Genomic DNA, 18,691 nt, shown 5'->3' with positions numbered 1-18,691 from the left:
CGCGATTCGCCGCAAATGGCTCCGACGTTCAGCCGGAAAATCGGTGGTGGACGGACAGGAGGGCCATGGACAGAGGAGAAGAGGCTTTTTTGCACCGGTGGCAGTGGTCTGGCGGGACTATTTATTTAAGAACTTTGACAGCTAATTCTGCTGGGGGTCCAACGGTAACTGTCGAGCCAGCTGTTTCCACTAGGCTGGTCTTCCCCATGCGTCCATGGACATGCACCTGCGATCCTCTGAGCTGCGGCTCCGTGTGATAGAGGAGGCGATGGTAGATTGGTAGGACTCCTCACTCGTGTGCTCCAAAATGAAGGATTCTATCCGATTTCACATCTACTAGATGGAAAGGCGCGCTTCGCCGCGCCGCCTACCTTACGTTTTGGTACCCGTGGTAAACGTGGTGAATTTCCAGCAAATTCCTTGCGCTAGAAATTCTCAAGGGAAACAAAATACAGTGAAATATGCAATGCACCAGCCCAATAAATAGTGCTACATGAATATGATAATACTCTGTACCAGATCATTACCCTTGAACCATGTAGTATCATAAAGAAAAAAATGACAATTCTGGATGGAACATACAACTACATAAACACAAAAGCATTCTTTTATTATAAATCCTTCCAGGCGTTCTAGGCTTTTATTTCAGTGTGACTCCTCCGAATGCCCAATCAAACATATTATTTCCTTTAAACAACACCATATGAATCTTTTAGTAATTTCTAAGGATGTTTCAAGCTTTTTACATCATCTTTTGTCAGTTATAATTTTTGAATATACATGATAAAATATAATCTACGTCGTCTGAAAAGTCAAAAGGAAAAAAGGTACAGATGAACTCCTTCAAAAGCTAAAAATAGACGAAGATTTCACAAGTGACGTGAGTCAGAATCTGAATGCACATATATCCGCCACTTCCCAAAAAAAAAGGTCATGCTATTGATTTACACCGATGTGCGGAATCACAGACAAAAAGAAGAAAAATGCTGGTTAGAAGATAAGAATTGTACAGTATACGGAACAGCAAATTGCATGAAGCTAAAATTTCCATACGCAAGCTACCCTAGTGACCTGCCCCCATAAGCTTCATTTCCCTAGCGCTAGCTCTTTTGCCAGGTCCCGTGTAAGGCTGATGGCATGAGTGTTATGCCATGGGTAATGGGTGCGAGTAACTGGAAGTTTCCTCCGAAGATCCTGCAAGCAAGACATGATCAGCTTTGACGTATGTAGAACAAAGGATAGGTAAAAGTAACTGAGATAATCCAGTGTCATAACTATCACACAAGTCGTGGAATTATTTACTATTGCCTCGACGTACCTTGAACGCTGCGTCGGACAGATTCAATTATGATTCCTATGTGTATATCAAAAACAAATAACATCATTCACTGTGTTAACATTTTGTTGGATTATATTAAGTAAACAGCAGGAAGGTTCCAACCTCAAGTGACCAATAATGCTCGGACTCCTAATGGCGAATGATGTTAGTTACCGAGAGTGAAGTGTCTTCAGGGGGCTGAAAGAGAAGTAGTATAACATCAGTGTCATTCTTATAATTTTAAACCTGACAAAGATATAAAAAACAGAAAGCAAATAGGGGTTCTAGCATATTGAAGGCGGCGCAATAAATATATATCTTGCGCCACATCAAAATAAGTCAATGACACAAAGATGCACGTTCCCAAAATGTAAGTGGCGTGAACACCCAAATTACACTACCAGCTACAAAAGAAAAGAACTAAAAGAGGTGAAACAGCAAACCCATGGCCCACCCTTTCTTTCTCTCTTATATGGCAATCATGAGGGTGAACTTGCAACTGTCATTTCTATTTACGCAACCCAACAAAGTAAAATCTGGTAAAGGAAATATGTCATAAGCTAATCATTTCCTCAAATAAATAAACGTAGAGCTTAGCTTTGTGTTAGAACTATTTGCACCAATGTAGCATCTGCAACCACATGAATCTGTCCAATCCAAACCACCAAGCCAACATGGTAATGTCAAGATGATATTTCCAAGGTTCTGAATACACACAGATGAACACCTGCTGATTTACATGTGCCGGAGAGTATTATTACCAAAGAATGGAACAAAGTCCGTAGAAGCAAAGAATTAAAACAGTGATGCAACAGCCTTTAAATTTAAATTTGAGGTGATGACACACCAAGTTCTACAACAGAACTTTAAATTTGAATATTGCGGGTGCGGAAAGGGCCAAGGTAGTAGTTTCTAGCCAACATATATCTCTTATGAAGAGAGGTTTCTTGAACCATTGTGTGGAGGGGGCACGGCCCATGTTAGACTCTACAAATTTACAACAGAGAGCTTCAGAGCCTGGATAGGCCATGTTGATGACACACCAAGTTCTACAACAGAACTTTAAATTTGAATACCGAGGGTGTGGAAAGGGCCAAGGTAGTAGTTTCTAGCCAACATATATCTCTTATGAAACAGAGGTTTCTCGAATCAATTGGGTGGAGGGGGCACAGCCCATGTTAGACTCTACAAATTTACGCCAGCACAAATAACGTGTACTCTACTACTATGAGATCAAAGAAACAAAGAAGACAATGTTACACTATGCAGGGACAAAATTACCTCATGAGCAGAGTCATTGCGATCAATGTCCCATCTGTGCATTCCCTCTTCAGAATAATGAGCACCTACCTAGTGACCATAGAAGTAGTTCTTACAATACGGATGTTAGTAACGTCCCTTACAGTAACATTAACTACCTGAAATTTCGGTACAAAAAACGCCTAAAACCCCACAATTTACTCATCTTTCTTGCAGGCAAAAATGCAACAGATGCCTCAGAACAGAATCCATGAAAATTCGCTCTATAGTGAGATTTAAAAGAGTACCTTGCTAGTGGTTAAGATACATGTAGCATGTAGCAAAACCAGCTTCAGTATATATACTTATTATGTAGCAAAACTCGTGCTGGCATAGCTGCCCAACAGAACTGCTGAACTTGCGTTGAACGCCTGAACCTAACACTCTCGGTTCTATATTACGGAAGCATACGAACAGTGCAAAGAATTCAAATGAAACAATCCTACTGATGTATGATGTACATATATCGTGATGTCGAAATGAACCTATCTAAAATTGAGTTATCTCATAAGCTATATCTGACACAACTAAACACCAAAAGACTTTGCACAATCAAAGTGAAACGAAAACTTATCAGGATGTGCATGTTGAATCCCTTTACTCTGTCCGGTATTTCTCTTCCACGGTGCGTGGGTATAAACTTCTGCTTTTCTACAGTCCATGGCGACGGCAGTCCGGAGGTAGGTCTACCCACGGGCGTCCAGCCATCCATGGCAACATTAGCCCAGCTCATCGACAGCGTGTTTATGCCAGCATCCTCCTCTTGTACAACACCTGTCCTTCTTCACCTCCCTGAGGCTCAGCCGCTCTGGTGTGCTTGCTTCCGGCCTTGCCCCTCTCGCTGCCGGTGGACATGCCAGCAGCAGCAAGGCAAACAGGGAGCACTGACCGGTGGTGGCACTGACCGACTGGGCATCTGAGTTCGGATCCGCCCATCCATGGGTGGCGGGGAGGCGCGAGTGAGCCTATGGCATCTTGCACAAATAATTATTGGAAACAAAGATGATTCTTCCAAGAAAATTCAGCAATGGGAATCATGTAACCAATGATTTGAATTCAAAAAAAATCTAAACAATGAAACAAATTTATAGGTTTAGACAGTAAAGCCAAGATAGCTCTCACGTGTCCATTTCCATGGAAGAACAACAGCATGCCCACACGCATATCTGGAGGCAGCGAGCTACCAGACGGGCCATGCATGTGTGGCACCATTCTATCACAAGACCATCAAATATTATGAACAAAACAACAAAAGTTAGATAAGAAAACATTATTGATTATTTTCTTATGAGCATTAAGAGTAAGTGTAATATCTATTCTTGCATAGAAAATAAGCAGAAAATGCAAAGTTTGGATTTTTAAAAGGTGTGTCTTCATTATAATATCAATCATCATTGATCCACAATTAAAGCATCATTTGTCATGTACTTCAACTAAAGCTACAGCGGAAAAGTTTCATTCATTCTCAGAAAAGAGGATCTGATCTAATATGCTTCAAGGCAAAATCAAGAAAGGGGTGAGAAAGATTTCACCGGTGCATGTTGTACACATGGAAGATGAAGTCAGGGGCTCCCAACTCCATGGGGGAAATCTCAGGATGAGAGCTCGGTCTGTACACATGGAAGATGAAGTCAGGGGCTCCCAAGTCCATGGGGGAAATCTCAGGATGAGAGCTCGGTCTGGAGGAGAAAGCGGTTGCTGGGATCTGTACTCCACGACCAGCGAGTCAGCGACGACTTTGTCGGAAGCAAGAGCTCCTCCATCGTTGATTCGGTTGCGCGGCTAGCAGCCCTCCGAGCAGGTCGACGAAGATGGGGCGGAGGTAGCAAGACCTGGAGACGGACGGTATGAGCAGGAGAGATCAGAGACAGAGGGGGGCGGGGGGCTGAATTTTACCTCCAATATGGTGCAGGGACGGACGACTCCAGGGCGTCAGGGTTGTCCGCCGTGGCGACGAAGGGGTTGCCGAAACCGCCACCGCCGGAGAAGACGAAGAGCGCCGCCGCCGCCGCCCCGCCACGAACACCTCCATTCCGTCGTGACCTCCACCAGCCGGACCGCCAGCCACCACCGCCCGCAGCCGCCTTGCCCTCCCCAAAGCTCCACCTCCGCCGGTCCTCCATAGACCCCCGGCGTCCCTCTAAGCTCCGTCGCAACCCGTTCAACTCCGGCGGCGACGAACCCTGCACCCCCACCCTAAGTATTTTTCACGCCGGTGGCTCGTTGGCCATCGCTTTCTCCGCAGCGAAGAGCCAGGGCGTCGCCGGCTCCGGCGAGGTGGACGGAGATGCTCCGGCTCCGGCCCTCTCTCTCTCCATTGCGGTGCGGGGCAAAGATGGATCGGATCAGGGCGAGATGACACGAAACGCAAGAAGAGGGTGGCCGGTGGCGGGGCCTACACGGCGCTGCGCGCGCCGTCCAAGCGCTGAGAAGGCAGCGATTGCAACGGACGTACATGTTGTATCTAATATACAATTAAACTTTTAGCAATTACTACTTCATATTTTAAACCGGAGGAAGTAGGCTTTTCCACGAGAAATCCCCCGACCATCCTATTGTCAAGATCTCCGCCGCATGCCCTATTTAGCACGGGATTTCGACGACTGGATTTTGGAGACTTGCTACACCGATTGGGAATTTTTTTTGGCTCTTGGGTGCCGGCGCACTCTATATGCGTCATTTTTTTTTAATAATCCCAAATAGATTAGAAAAATAACAAATTCTTTGGATATAAAAAATGATCAAGTGTTTTTTCTTAAGACTCGTATGAAAATGTCTGGACAAAAAATGATTCCCATTGACATTACGGCAAAACAAAAAGCAAATTTATGACAAATATAGCGTGAATAGTACTTGTATATAGGGCGTTTCAAATATGTTTCGTTGAACCATGAAACAATGAAAACCATTCCCTAGCGAATAGTTTTTGTAACGTTGCAATACTTGATTATCGTTGATTTCAAAAAGATTCTAAATTTTTTAAACCTTTTTTGAATTCATAGATATATTTGAATGTATAGGGTGGTGTGGTACCCAAGTGCACCAATGTATTTCCCATTGTACATGTTCTTCTCTCCCGAGCCATCAAGTGGGATGGATGAGATATGGGGATTGACTTCATTTGACTTTGTTTTGGACTCTACACTCTTGTTTTTCTTCTTGACAAATCTGAATTATATTATCCCACTTCCACGTTCAAATATGCAAAATTACCCAAAGACCCCCACCGGTGTCAAATGCATGAATTGAACAAACATAGTGCAATTGCAACCGGTGAAACGCTGCTTGGTCCAAATTGGGAGTTACCCAACAAATAACTCTTTTTTTTGCAAAATTAATCATCAAGGGTAGTACAAAATATAAAAAGTTCTAAAAGTAAAAACATTAATATTAATAGGTCATTAGACCACCTAGTCCTTATCGGAAAAAATTAGACCACCTACGCGATGAGGACCAGAGCAACAACAATCACCAATGATGACAACCGTTGATCGGAAGGGAATGATCTGAAACCACGAAAATCGACCAGATCCCGAGAGATCAGCCTGACACACGACTCCGCACACCCTCCATCGGGGCGAGTATAGGGCGGGGAGGACCTTATTCTGACTTTAGGATGTAGTCTCCGACTCACCATCCCGAAAAAACATTGAAAAACAAGCTAAACAAAGAACGAAAACTCTCCACCGATAAGAGATCTTGGTCCGCCACACCTCCAAGGCCCCAAGGCCACTGAAGACGGAGCGGGCATGCAACATCGCCGATGAGAGGGACGAAAACCTATGTTGTTTTTAGATTGGCCGCGGCCTCCGGATTGCCTCTTGTCCTAGGGTCATTATTGGTTCTTAATTGCACAAAAGGTGACTTTAGGGGTAGTGATTATTTGCAAGGGGTTATGTTTACATCATTTAACCGCGTTTCACACAATGGGGCCTCCAGGTGCAAGGTCTGCTTTTTAATATGTTCATTAGAGCTCCTTGCAGCATATCTCCATTAGAGTCACCGGTTTGTGTGATAATTCATTAGAGTCACTGGTTTGTGTGAAATCTCCGGGTAATTATAAACACACACCTTGTGAGGACTCCCATTTTTTTTATTAGACACTTGTAAATTCAAATTTTGAGAAGTAGTATTATGGTAGCATTTGAAGTGTGGGATCACTAGATATTATAGATACTCCGTCTATAGGCTCCGTTTGTTTATGCTAATTGGCATTTCGTGCACGTTAGTCAGCTTTCATCAAGGAAAATATACGTTCTGGAACGTCGGTTTCGAAACTAGACGTGCCAACCTCGAGAGAGAAATTTTCAACCCGGAGCAAAAGTCAGACCAACAATGAGGAAAGCGCGGTGCGCACGTCGATGAACGCCACGCGCGCTTCGCTCCCGCCGCCATGCGACGCGCTCAACTCAAACACGCGTGGTCAGTCAGAGAGGATCCCGGCCGCCTAACCGTAACTCCAGCCTAGCAAACCACCGCTCCCAACAAATGGCCAGCCGTACTCGTCTCCTCTCCACCACCCTACGCGACCTACCTCGCCGCTATATAACCCTCTCCCCCGACTCGCCCCTCCTCCCACCTCCAACCCAAGCCGCCGCCCTCTTCCTCCTCCGCGTGCAGCATCTCTCTAGCTTCTCCCTAGAGAGATCTCACCGCCAGATACCACCCACCACCACCTCCGCCCTCCCCGCACCAAGAAGCAAGAACCCAATGGCCGGTCTCAGGATGAAGTTCGTCGCCGTCGCCGCCATGGCCGCCGCGCTCGTCGCCTCGGCGGCCGCCGCCGAGGCCCCGGCCCCGGCGCCCGCCTCCGACGCCGCCGCCGCGCTGCCGTTCGCCGCCGCCTCATTCGCCGCCGCCGCCTTCGGATACCTCTTCTGCTAGATCCGGCCGTCCGTCCGTCGTCGTCTTCGTCTGGTTTCCTCGTCTTGGTGGGTGTGTGCGTGTGTGTATGTATGGATGTGTCGCGGCGGTGTGTGTGTATGTGTGGGAGGGAGGTGCGTAGTACGTGCGCCGGCGTGCCATTCTTCGTGGTCGTCATCATGTACTTGCTCATACTCTCGTTCTCGCTATGAATGAGACCATTTATTTGATTCTTTCTTCATGCTTGAACTACATGTGCAACCATGGTCTCTGATGCTGTCTTCCTGACTGAGATGCCAATAATTTGTCTTTCATCGGTCGAATTGCGTCTTAGCAAGTTTTTTATTTTTTATTTTTTCGAGAGCACGCGCAAAACGTGCCTTATCTTTATAGAAGGTGAAAGCAAAACAAATTACAAGCACAGCACCATGGTGCTGCGGACACACACACACGGCCCACCTCCGCCTAGGCCTACTCTCTCACTATACCGCGTCTTAGCAAGTGAAAACAGCAGTACAAAACATAAGCACAGCAGGTTAACTCTGTTCATCGCCCAAATTTGCTACTATCTGAAGAACTGCTATATACTAGAACGTGACAAGCACGCATTTCTGACAGGCAAAACTTCAGTTCTTCTGCACACTCGGAACAGTTGGTTTCTGCATCGCAAGAACTAAACAACGCGCTGATTCATCAAAAGAAACACGATTCATTCCATCAACATCTTTGGTTACAAACCAACGGAGCGTTCTGAATTGGCCGTCGAAACCAAACAAGCATATTGATTTTTCTGAACCACTGCGCATAGCGCTTGCAAGGTTTGTTTGGAGATATGCCTGCCAGGTTGTTAATTGGGTGAGCGATACCAAGGCTGGCTGGCTGGAATGATTGGGCCATGTTGCGGCCATGTGCTGCTGTTTAAGCATCGGTCCACATATGAGTTGTCATGGTAGGGCAGTCGTACCAACTGTCGCCCTATTATTCATGTCCTGCCTGGACGTACCAACGGTGTCATGCCAATGGCATGGTAGGAAAGAGCAATCCAACTTTGAACCCGGCACGTCGTGCGTGTACTGCTCGAGAGATCGCGTCAAATTGTCTTTCGTTGAGGTTCGGCTTTTTCAAGAGCATTTCCAGCCGTGCCCTGGTCTAGAAAGAGCAATAGGTTGATCGTTTGAAGGACGTCGCACCTTGGTGCCGTGCTTGGAAGCTTTCCTCTCCAACCGTGTCGCCAATCGCGACCCTTAAAAACCATTTTATATAAAATTAATGCTTTATTCATAATTTCGGAGATGTTTTGTCGCTTTTACATGAGAAAAACATTTAAACGGCCGACGAAGAATATCCAGAAACCTTCAAAAACATCAAGGTAGGTCATAAAAACCTATACTAGAGGTTGTGATAGCCCTCGTCTTCTTCGCTGACATCGTCGTTGCCGTCGTTGTGGTTGTGGATACGGCAAGACTCATTGTCGAACATCTTCACGCTCATCTCGTTGTCGCCTTCGTAGAAGTACACCAAGCAACCGACATCCACGTCGTGGACGCGAGCAAACTTCTTCCAGCTGGTGTGAAGGTCATCTTGTCTTCTCCGTCGAACAAGACATCCACGGTCCACCGACAGAAGCCGCAGTTTGCTTGCCGCAGGGTCACCACGGCTGGCTCCCGACTGGTCAGAAATTCAACGAACTTGTCCAGGACCTTCTTCTTGCCGAAAGGGTCATCATTGATGAGGACGATGAACTCGAAATACTTGTTGTGGGGGCACTCCTCTTCCTCATGCGAAGGCGAGTGGGCAAGAAGACCACCCATGCCCCTGCCACGACCGCGACCAGTTGAACCCGCCATGGAGCGTGTATGGAGAAGGAGAAAGTTGGGTGGCGGCTAGGGTTGTCGATGGGTGGTGCTAGGGTTTTGTGTGAGGGAAGATGAGCGACCACCCCATTTTATACGCCGAAGGCAGAGGAGGGAGCGATGACGCGCATTAACACCGGCACACATAACAAGACGCGACAAGACGTCTCGCTGTGCGTCTAGGGAAACTGCAATATCGCTGGACGGAAATTAATTTGCATGCGTTGGCCAGAGGTAGGCGACGGGTGTGCAACAATCTGCGTCGCTGACAAGGCTGGCCCACCACTCGCGACGCGTGTTTTGGTTCCATCCGGTGCTCCCGTAGCGTCCCTTGTGTAGCGGAGACAGGCTCGGGCTGCCAGACACCGTATTGGACCGCGCCAGACGGAACAAGGCTTTGGGTCGCATGCCTAGGAGCGAAGAAACGTCCGGCGCGCTCCAAGTCTCTTTGGGGGACGCTTCGGGGAACGCAGCTCTGCGTCACCCATGGCCCAGGTGGGGGATAGGTGAGGCGCGGCTTGTTCCGACTGCGATGTGCTTGAGCACCGTGGTTAGTGACTTAGGGTACGTCCCAGTGTCCCCATTAGATCCTGCGCACGATGGTGTTCTTGTTTGGCGGTGGTGGATCTTTTCTGGTGTAACGCACGAGATCCATCAAGCGGCGTTGTCGGAAGAAGGAGTCCCAGTGACGCCGTTATCCGGGTCCTAGTGGGGATCCGCTCGTTGCTCTAGCTTTCTAGCATGAGCTCGTCCTAGTAGTGTTGTTGGATCGCCGCTGCCTGCGCAACATCGCGTGGCTCTGTCGAGATGTTGATCCGTCCCACGCCGAGCCGCTACTCACCTGATGTGCGCATGTTCGATGGAGTCACGTGACCTCATACAACGCATAGATTTCCCCTTTTCGAGCAGGGTCTATTTGCGAAAGCTGTTTGTGGCGGTACTATCTCCCACGTCGCGCTCGACCATGGTCTAATCCGGTGGCGGTTTTGGCGTGGCTGGTAGGAGAGAAGGCGATTAGATCGAAGCTTGAGCGGCAAGGTGAGGGAATAGGAGCTGCGGAAGAGGTAGAGCCGCAGAGGTAAAAATAGCGGGAATGGTTGGGAACCGCCGGGAAGACGCGCAAGAACATGCAGGTGGCTAGGACTAACGCCGTTGCGTACCCTATTGATGTGATGGGAGCGGCGGTTGTGCAACATTTTTTTATCTGTAGGGGGTCAAGTGGACATGCTTTAATAACTTATTTTCATCCTTTTTTAGAACATGCTCGATTTTTTTTTTTGTTGAACATGAACTTCTTGTTTCCAGAATGGCCTATGCGCAAGTCAGTACTCGGCAGTATCAGGTTGTAAAACTTTAAGCCCAGCCCGACTATGAACACGGACTGGAACAGGCCTATATAGTGATCAGCTACACAAATCGAGCTGCTGTAAGCTCCGGCTTTCATTTAGGCTGCGGGCTTTCTTTCGTAAGGGCCCGTTGTTGCTACTACTACCGAATAGTATACGCTAAGTAGAAAAGAAAATGTCCACGCTCACATTACACGAAACTCTAATCTCTCGAATTCCTCCGATTCAGGCATCCAGCAATGGCTTCGGCGGCTCAGGAGCAGGAGTGGTTCATCTTGTACAGCATCCCGAAGGTGGCGGCCAAGCAGGAATATATCTTCCAGGAATCCACCGACATGTCCTCCACCTTTAACAAAGCGCCGCTCCCCTCCCACCCACACGTAACCGTCGCGAGTAACGCCCTCCTCCCCATCGACTTCTTCAGCTTCTCCTACATCGCAGTCACCACCGCTGGGGCATCCTTCTCTGCGGTTACAGCGAGATCGGCTGGACCTACTACCTCTGCGAACTGCGATCCATTGATCCGCAAGAAGCTGAGCATCGTCCCCAACGGCGTAGTACTCAAGTGTCGCCACTCCGTCGGCCTCATCTATAGTCGGAGCAATCTCATGGTCGCTGAGCTCATCCCATGGGTGCTTGCACTACGGGTCGGCACAGCAAAGAAGGCCGTCGGCGTAGGTTGTGTTGACGGTGACCGTCGGCGTAGCATCGTCGGCATAGTTCTGATCGGGGACTGCCCGATCACCGTCGGCACAGATTGTTGTGCCGACGTTATACCGTCGGCATAGTATTTCAAAATTTTCAAAAAAAATTGAAAAAAGATTCAAATTATGTTTTCTTAAAAAAATATTTTTTTTCCAATTTTCTTCTTATTCTTTTTTACTTGTTAATCTTTCACAATCACACTTACACTTAGTACACCTAATATTAGGTTAAATTGCATTTGTAGTCAAACTTACGGTTAGTCACCCATCCTCACACTACTCCCGCCCCAGCATGGTTAACTTCTTGGTTCTCTTCGGATGAGCTTCCATGAAAGAAATGACGCCTTTGTTGTTAATACTACCATATCAATCATATTAACCCTTTGACCGTGCTGCCACATCTCTATATTTTTGAATTCTAAACAATTACTTAAGTAAACAACAATGAATATATATAAATAATAATAATATAGAATTTGAAAAACAATTAAATAATTTTATTTTTATCTTTTTATTTAATATGGAATAATTAATATCAGTAAATCGAATTTGGCAAATAATATGTCTAAATTGATCAGAAAAATGAGAGGAATACAAATATGACATCCATATCATATTTTGAACCTACAATTTAATTTACCCAAAAATCATGAGCAATAGATCAAGTACCTCTAGTTTAAATCTGGTTGATTTTATCGAAAATGAGGTGGGAAACGGCCTCGGCATGACATAGTCGAAATGAGGTCATATTTGGCACGTGTGTGGGCCCTAGGATGGGAAGCAAGACCTTGGACGCGGATTTCTAATCCGGCCCACGGGCAACCATCTTTTCATTTTTAGCGTGCCCAAACGGTTTTTATTTATGAAGCAGCTACATGGGGCGCATTTTAGTATGACGTGAAACCTCCGTGCGATGATAGTAGACCACCTACGCACTACCTATCACATGGCATGTACACGCGTTAACTATTTGAGAACCCATGCGGCTTTCGTCGGTGTCCCGCCGAATCCGCTGGAAACTGACCGGATTTGAACTAGGCCTCAACTATCCGTCACTCCAGAAATTCGGGAAAAAGTGTTTTTAGCTCTACGAAGCATCATTATATGTGCTAATTTTTGTACGTTTAGTTTGTTCGCGAATGGGTGCACCCGCACGCCCGGTACGACGATACCGCATGTCCCGGGGGTCCTGTTTTGGCCAGATGGCAATTTGAACGAAGTCAAAAAAATCCCACGGAGCCGTGTGGCGTCATTTTATATGTCATGGTAACTATTCCGTTTGTCAAAACTGGGATACGACAATTATTTTGAAAAAACCCTTCACGAAAAGGGCTATCACGTCCGGAGTTCTATGGATTTCAGGGGAAATGAGGTGGGAAACGGCCTCAGCATAGCATAGTTTCCCGAAATAAGGTCATATTTAGCACGTGTGTGGGTCCTAGGGTGGGAAGCAAGACCCCGGGTGCGGATTTCTAATCCGACGCACGGGCGACCATCGTTTCATTTTTAGCGTGCCCAAAGGGTTTTTATTTATGAAGCAGCTACATGAGGCGCATTTTAATATGACGTGAAACCTCCGTGCGATGATAGTAGACCACCTACGCACCACCTATCACATGGCATGTGCACGCATTAGCTTTTTGGGAACCCATGCGGCTTCCGGCGGTGTCCCGCCGAATCCGCTGGAAACTGACCGGATTTGAACTAGGGCTCAACTATCCGTCACTCCAGAAATTCCGGAAAAAATGTTTTTAGTTCTACGACGCATCTTTATATGTGATAATTTTTGTTCGTTTAGTTTTTTCGCGAATGGGTGCATCCGCACGCCCGGTACGGCGATACCGCATGTCCTGGGGGCGGCCTGTTTTGCCAGATGGCAATTTGAACGAAGTCAAAAAATCCCACGGAGCCGGGTGGTGTCATTTTATATGTCATAGTAACTATTCCGTTTGTCAAAACTGGGATGTGGCAATTATTTTGGAAAACCCTTCACGAAAAGAGCTATCACGTCCGGGGTTCTGTGGATTTCAGGAGAAATGAGGTGGGAAACGGCCTCGGCATGGCAAAATTTGCCGAAACGAGGTCATATTTGGCACGTGTGTGAGCCCTAGGATGGTAAGCAATACCCCAGACGTGGATTTCTAATCCGACCCATGAGCGACCATTTTTCATTTTTGGCGTGTGTGAAAGTCATGAAATCTCGAACATTATAGATCATTTCTAAGAAAATTTATTAAGGTATTCGAAATATTCCATTTTTGATATTTTTCTATGATAGATCTTGTTTTTCTGCAAAATTTGATATATTATACTTATTTTTCTCAGTTAGAATGATTTAGTTATGCTTTTTTGAAGACTGCCATGGAGAAATAGGAAAAAGCTATGCCGACGGTTAAACCGTCGGCACAGGTCTGTAGTGGAAAAAAAATAAAAAAAAATGTTGTGCCGACGGCCAGACTGGTCCTGTGCCGACGGTGACCGTCGGCACATCCAGCCTGTACCGACGGCCAATTTAGCACCGACGGTCATCCTCGTCGCCGCGCTCCGGAGGCTACTGTGCCGACAGCCCCGACATTTGGCCGTCGGCACATCGCCTGGCCGTCGGCGTACGGCAATTCTCCCGTAGTGTTGCAGAGCACGGCTGCGCGATGATCCGTTGCACGGTGGACATGTACAACTGGGTCGAGGAGTCCAAGTGCTCCAACATCGTGGTCAGAGAGAGTGGCGCGGTCACGGCGTCCTCTCCCACAAAGGCTTCCTCTGGTGGTTCGACCTCTCATACTATATCCTCGCCTGCGACCCCTTCACCAACAAGCTGTGGTTTCACCAGATCATGTTCCCGTCCGTTCCCGACGCCCTGCCCTTCTCTCCCAACCCCATCCACGGCGATGTGCGCCGCTGCTTGAAGGTCGGCGATGGCAGGTTGTGGTACGTGGCGCTACGTGCAGATCCACGGCGCCTCCCACGAGAAGCTGGAGGTCAGCATGTGGACGCTGTCCTCCAACGATCCGTCAAATGCCGCCTGGACGAACCGCCTGGATGTGGGCTTCTACAGGGGAGGCGGGGCTGCATCCGCGGGCCGATCCCGCCAACAATGTCTACTTCTTCCTCGACACAACATCCAACCTAGCGGAGAAGAAGGCGGTGGACTGCGCGAAGATCAACATTCAGGTAATCAGGTGCCGCCGCACAAAACCCTGTCCTCCCGCCTTGTCCATGCTTGCGGTATACAAAGCCACCCTCTGGGTGTGAGGTGTGACTTGTCTCGTGGCGCGGAATCTGATTTCGTGACGCGATGGAACTCGAGGATTTCCATACCAAAGCTGCCATGATCATCCGGTCGCGTCCCAAACTACATGATGACTGGATGTTGATGAGGAGGGATATGACTCGGACACCAGCAGTCCGCTTTAGCAGCATGCTCCCTTTATATCCGGTGCAGTCCAAAATCCAAATCAGTCCTTTATCAGTAATTCATTTTCCTTACTAATATAATATCATCTATATTGTCCCCTTATCTTTTGTGAAAATGCATGGACAGGAGATCAACACAGGTCTTTAGTTATACGAGCCCTCGCTAGATCAACAGCGTGTTACTAGATGATTAGATCGCGCGGAGTCGATCACAGGCAAAGTTTCTGACTTTTGTTTTTTGAGGAAATCACAGGCAAAGATGATGACGCTTCAATCCGACCATCCTCATCAAGTTAGCCTTCCACATCTCCGTCGAAAACGGCATCTCATTCTTGGGATCAAATCATATTGCTAGCAGGATAAATATTTCTATTTGAAAAAAAATATCAAATGAGCAACATGCAAGGACAAACAAGTTGGATAAATAGTTGATAAAAAAGGGAAACATTCGAATCCAGGACTTTTTGTAGCTGCTAACGACATCATAGAATTGCATCCAAACAAAACAGGTGGGCGAAGCATAAAAAGTTCGCTAGAGCGGATACTCATCAGAGGCAATTGGCAACCAGTTGCCAGTTCGATGTAGTCTTCACGGGCATCTATCACAATCAGGCAGCTAAACCGCCACCGAGCTGCGGCTCGAAGAAATCGATTAGGTCCCCGTCCTGCATCTTGAGCTCCTCCGGCGTGCGCCTGCCGGCTACACAGAGTTCTTCGAGCCAGAAGGTGCCGTCACCATGCTGCAAGTCGGGCCGCTCCTGGCAGTACCACACATCCATGAGTACCTGGAGCTTGTCGGTCCTCTTGATGGTGTGGCGGAGTCGGTTTTCCAGCTGGTCCACCACCTTGAGCGTGATGAACATGTTGGATAATTAGGCACAATTTCCATGATTAATTCCAGAATATTAAGCATGACGACAGTAAGTACTAACATGTGAAACTCGAACATACTAGATGTAGTGATCAACATGAACAGTAGCATAGCAAACAGTACAACATCCATCGCTAAACAGATCGAGATATGTCGCACGTACCGATCCGGTGGAGGTGGCGGTGGAGGTGTAGCGAGATGATGTCGCAGCGAGTAACGTTGTTGATGACAACGTTGTTGATGACGGGGACGACGGGTCGAAGTAGACGGCGTTGTAGACGACGGTAGGCAGCACCGCCCGACTTGGATGGAAGGCGACCCGTGATGGAGAGCTTGAGCAGTCGCGCGGAGCGCTTCCCAAAAACCTAATTCGCCCTCTCCCGTACAGGATCGCAAGGACGAGCGGTTCCGGAGACCTGCTCTCCCGTTCGCCGATGCACGTCGCGCGCGGGATGGAGTAGGCTACGATGGCGGGCGCAAGTAGAGAGGTGGAAACCCTAACTCGTGTATTAGATGTGTTTCTGCGGTAGCCGGGCGGGAGATTATATAGGCTCGGGAAACCCTAGGCAACGTGGGCCACGCCCACGTCGCACGAGCGTTTCGAGTCGGTTACAGATAGCCCACGATCCGGGAGCGACCCGAACCGACTAACTGCGACGCGTCCGTCTAGGACTCGTTCGTTTTCCTCGAGTCGCAAAAAGTAAGGAAAGTCTCGGCTCGAGGCTCAATCCACTCACCACGAGCGCGGCGCGCGTCGTGACGTGTCGTGTCGAGTCGAGACGAGACGAGCGAGCGAGGAGGAGGAGGAGCGCGCGTGTAGCACTCCTATTCTCACTCACTTACTAGTGGCGGAACAACCCACCTTATAAGGTGGTCTAACTTTCTTTGCCACTCCCTAGTGAGCTGCCACCAACTTGGGCTCAAACTCACATGGCTGCCACTATGTGGGCTTTGAGATTTATAGGAAAAAACTGAAATCTAATTTGGGCCACTAAAAGTGGGCCCAATATTTCAACAATCCCCCACCAAATCTCAAATCCCCATTTAGAGATTTACCAATACTCGTTGCTTGTTTATATACCGAGTGTTTCAGCGGAGGCTGTTAAGTTGAACTTCCGCCTAGAACCTTAAGCTACATCCACTCACACTTGAACAATGGACTAAGCCTTGAATTGCAAGTTTTGCGTGAACGGGGTTTCACTCAAAGTCATGACCAGTACATGGCTGCCGGTAGCCTACCCCGCGGGTGAAGCATATGCGTCATACTTCATGGTCTCTTCATGAGTTTACTAGAGATCACCCAAATCTCATAGATTGCGACGTTTAACAATCGGACTCATATAGGTGTGTTATTTCAAGAATGCTACGTAGGACGAGCATCTTTGCTAAAATAGCCAACATAAACACATTAAGGCTTGTTGCCAACCTGCCTTACAGACAAGCGAGAGTTGTGCATCTTCACATAGAGAGGGTTACATAATACTCTCCTCAATTAAACCACTAGTTTGTTCTTCCCGAGTCCTAATTCACGGGATCTCCGATCACAAAGGTTGGGTTACCACTATGGCGTAACATCAACGGGTCTCAAACCCATCTCCCTCGATGCACTTTCTATCACATTACGTGATAGTCCCTTTGTAAAGGGATCTGCCGGGTTTTTGTCTCGTTTGAATATATGTAACAGTTATTACTCCGGAGTTTCGCAATTTCCGACAGACTTCAAACGTCTCTTGACGTGTCTTGATGACTTCGCGTTATCCTTAGAATTGTTCACTTTGACAATTACGGTTTGATTGTCACAATTCAAAAGGATTGCCGGAACAGGTTTTTCAACCACAGGCAAGTCCATCAAGAGCTCACGCAACCATTACGATTCAACGGTGGTTGTGTCTAAAGCGATAAGTTACTGCTTCCATAGTTGACCTCGTCAATATGGTTTGCTTACAAGATCTCCATGACAACTGCGCCACCTCCAAAGGTAAATACATACCCACTTGTGGCGTACGGATCAGCTACATCCGAGATCCAATTCGAATCACTATATCCTTCAAGCACAGTGGGTGCCTCGAATAGTGAATCCCATAACTCATTGTACCACATAGGTAGCGCATGACCCTATCAAGTGCATGCCAATGATCGGTACCCGGGTTTGACATGAACCTACTCAACTTGCTAACGACAAAAGAGATGTCGGGTCTAGTCGCGCTCGCTAAGTACATGAGTGAGCCAACGATCCGAGAATATCTCAATTGATCTATGGCAATCCTCCGGTTCTTGCGTAGTGTCACACTTCGGGATCATAAGGTGTTGAAGAAGGCTTGCTATCAATATAGCCGAACCGGCTCAAGATCTTCTCAACATAATGGGATTGCGTTAGAGTAATCCCACTCTCGTTCTTAATCAGCTTGATGTTCGGAATCACATCGGCTTCTCCCGGATCTTTCATATCAAAGCTCTTTGACAAGAAAGACTTGACCTCGTGTATTACTTTCATGTTTGTACCAAAGATCGGAATATCATCCACATACAAACATAGTATAACACCTTCGCCCCCACCATGGCGATAGTAGACGCACTTGTCGGCCTCATTGACAACAAAGCCTACGAAGTTAAAGTTACATCCAAACTTCTCATGCCATTGCTTAGGTGCTTGTTTTAGGCCATATAAAGATTTCAGCAACTTGCACACCTTTCTTTCTTCACCTTTTACTACGAACCCATCGAGCTGATCCATATAGATTTCCTCTTCCAACTCTCCATTAAGAAAAGCTGTCTTTACGTCCATTTGATGAACGATAAGACCATAGGAGGCAGCCATGGACGAGTAGTACTCGAATGGTGGTAAGTCTAGCGACGAGTGAATAGGTGTCGAAGTAATCTTCGCCTTCTCTGCGTGTGTAGCCTTTAGCTACAAGCCGCGCCTTGTACTTCTCAATAGTACCATCGGGTCTTAGCTTCTTCTTGAACACCCATTTGCAGCCCACGAGGTTTGCATCCATGGGGTCGTTCGATAGCTCCCAAGT

The 18,691-nt window shown here is 47.4% G+C and overlaps 1 long non-coding RNA gene across 3 annotated transcripts; it reads right to left on the bottom strand.

The window, feature by feature from the left end:
• Positions 1–828: 828 nt before the first annotated feature.
• Positions 829–4,428, bottom strand: LOC124677113. Of its 3 annotated transcripts, XR_006993950.1 has the most exons (5): positions 4,329–4,417; positions 2,600–4,227; positions 1,442–2,045; positions 1,319–1,354; positions 829–1,194 (listed from the first exon to the last, which is right to left on the bottom strand). It is a non-coding gene; the product is annotated as an uncharacterized LOC124677113 (long non-coding RNA). The 3 variants fall into 3 exon arrangements; XR_006993949.1 differs by having other exon boundaries at positions 2,600–4,428; XR_006993951.1 differs by having other exon boundaries at positions 1,442–1,516; positions 2,600–4,428.
• Between the last annotated feature and the right edge of the window lie 14,263 nt (positions 4,429–18,691).

This window comes from Lolium rigidum, chromosome 7, assembly GCF_022539505.1.
Source record: "Lolium rigidum isolate FL_2022 chromosome 7, APGP_CSIRO_Lrig_0.1, whole genome shotgun sequence".
Classification (NCBI taxonomy): domain Eukaryota; kingdom Viridiplantae; phylum Streptophyta; class Magnoliopsida; order Poales; family Poaceae; genus Lolium; species Lolium rigidum.
Note: the sequence above shows the minus strand (reverse complement) of the source record. Positions and strands in the feature narration are given on the sequence as shown.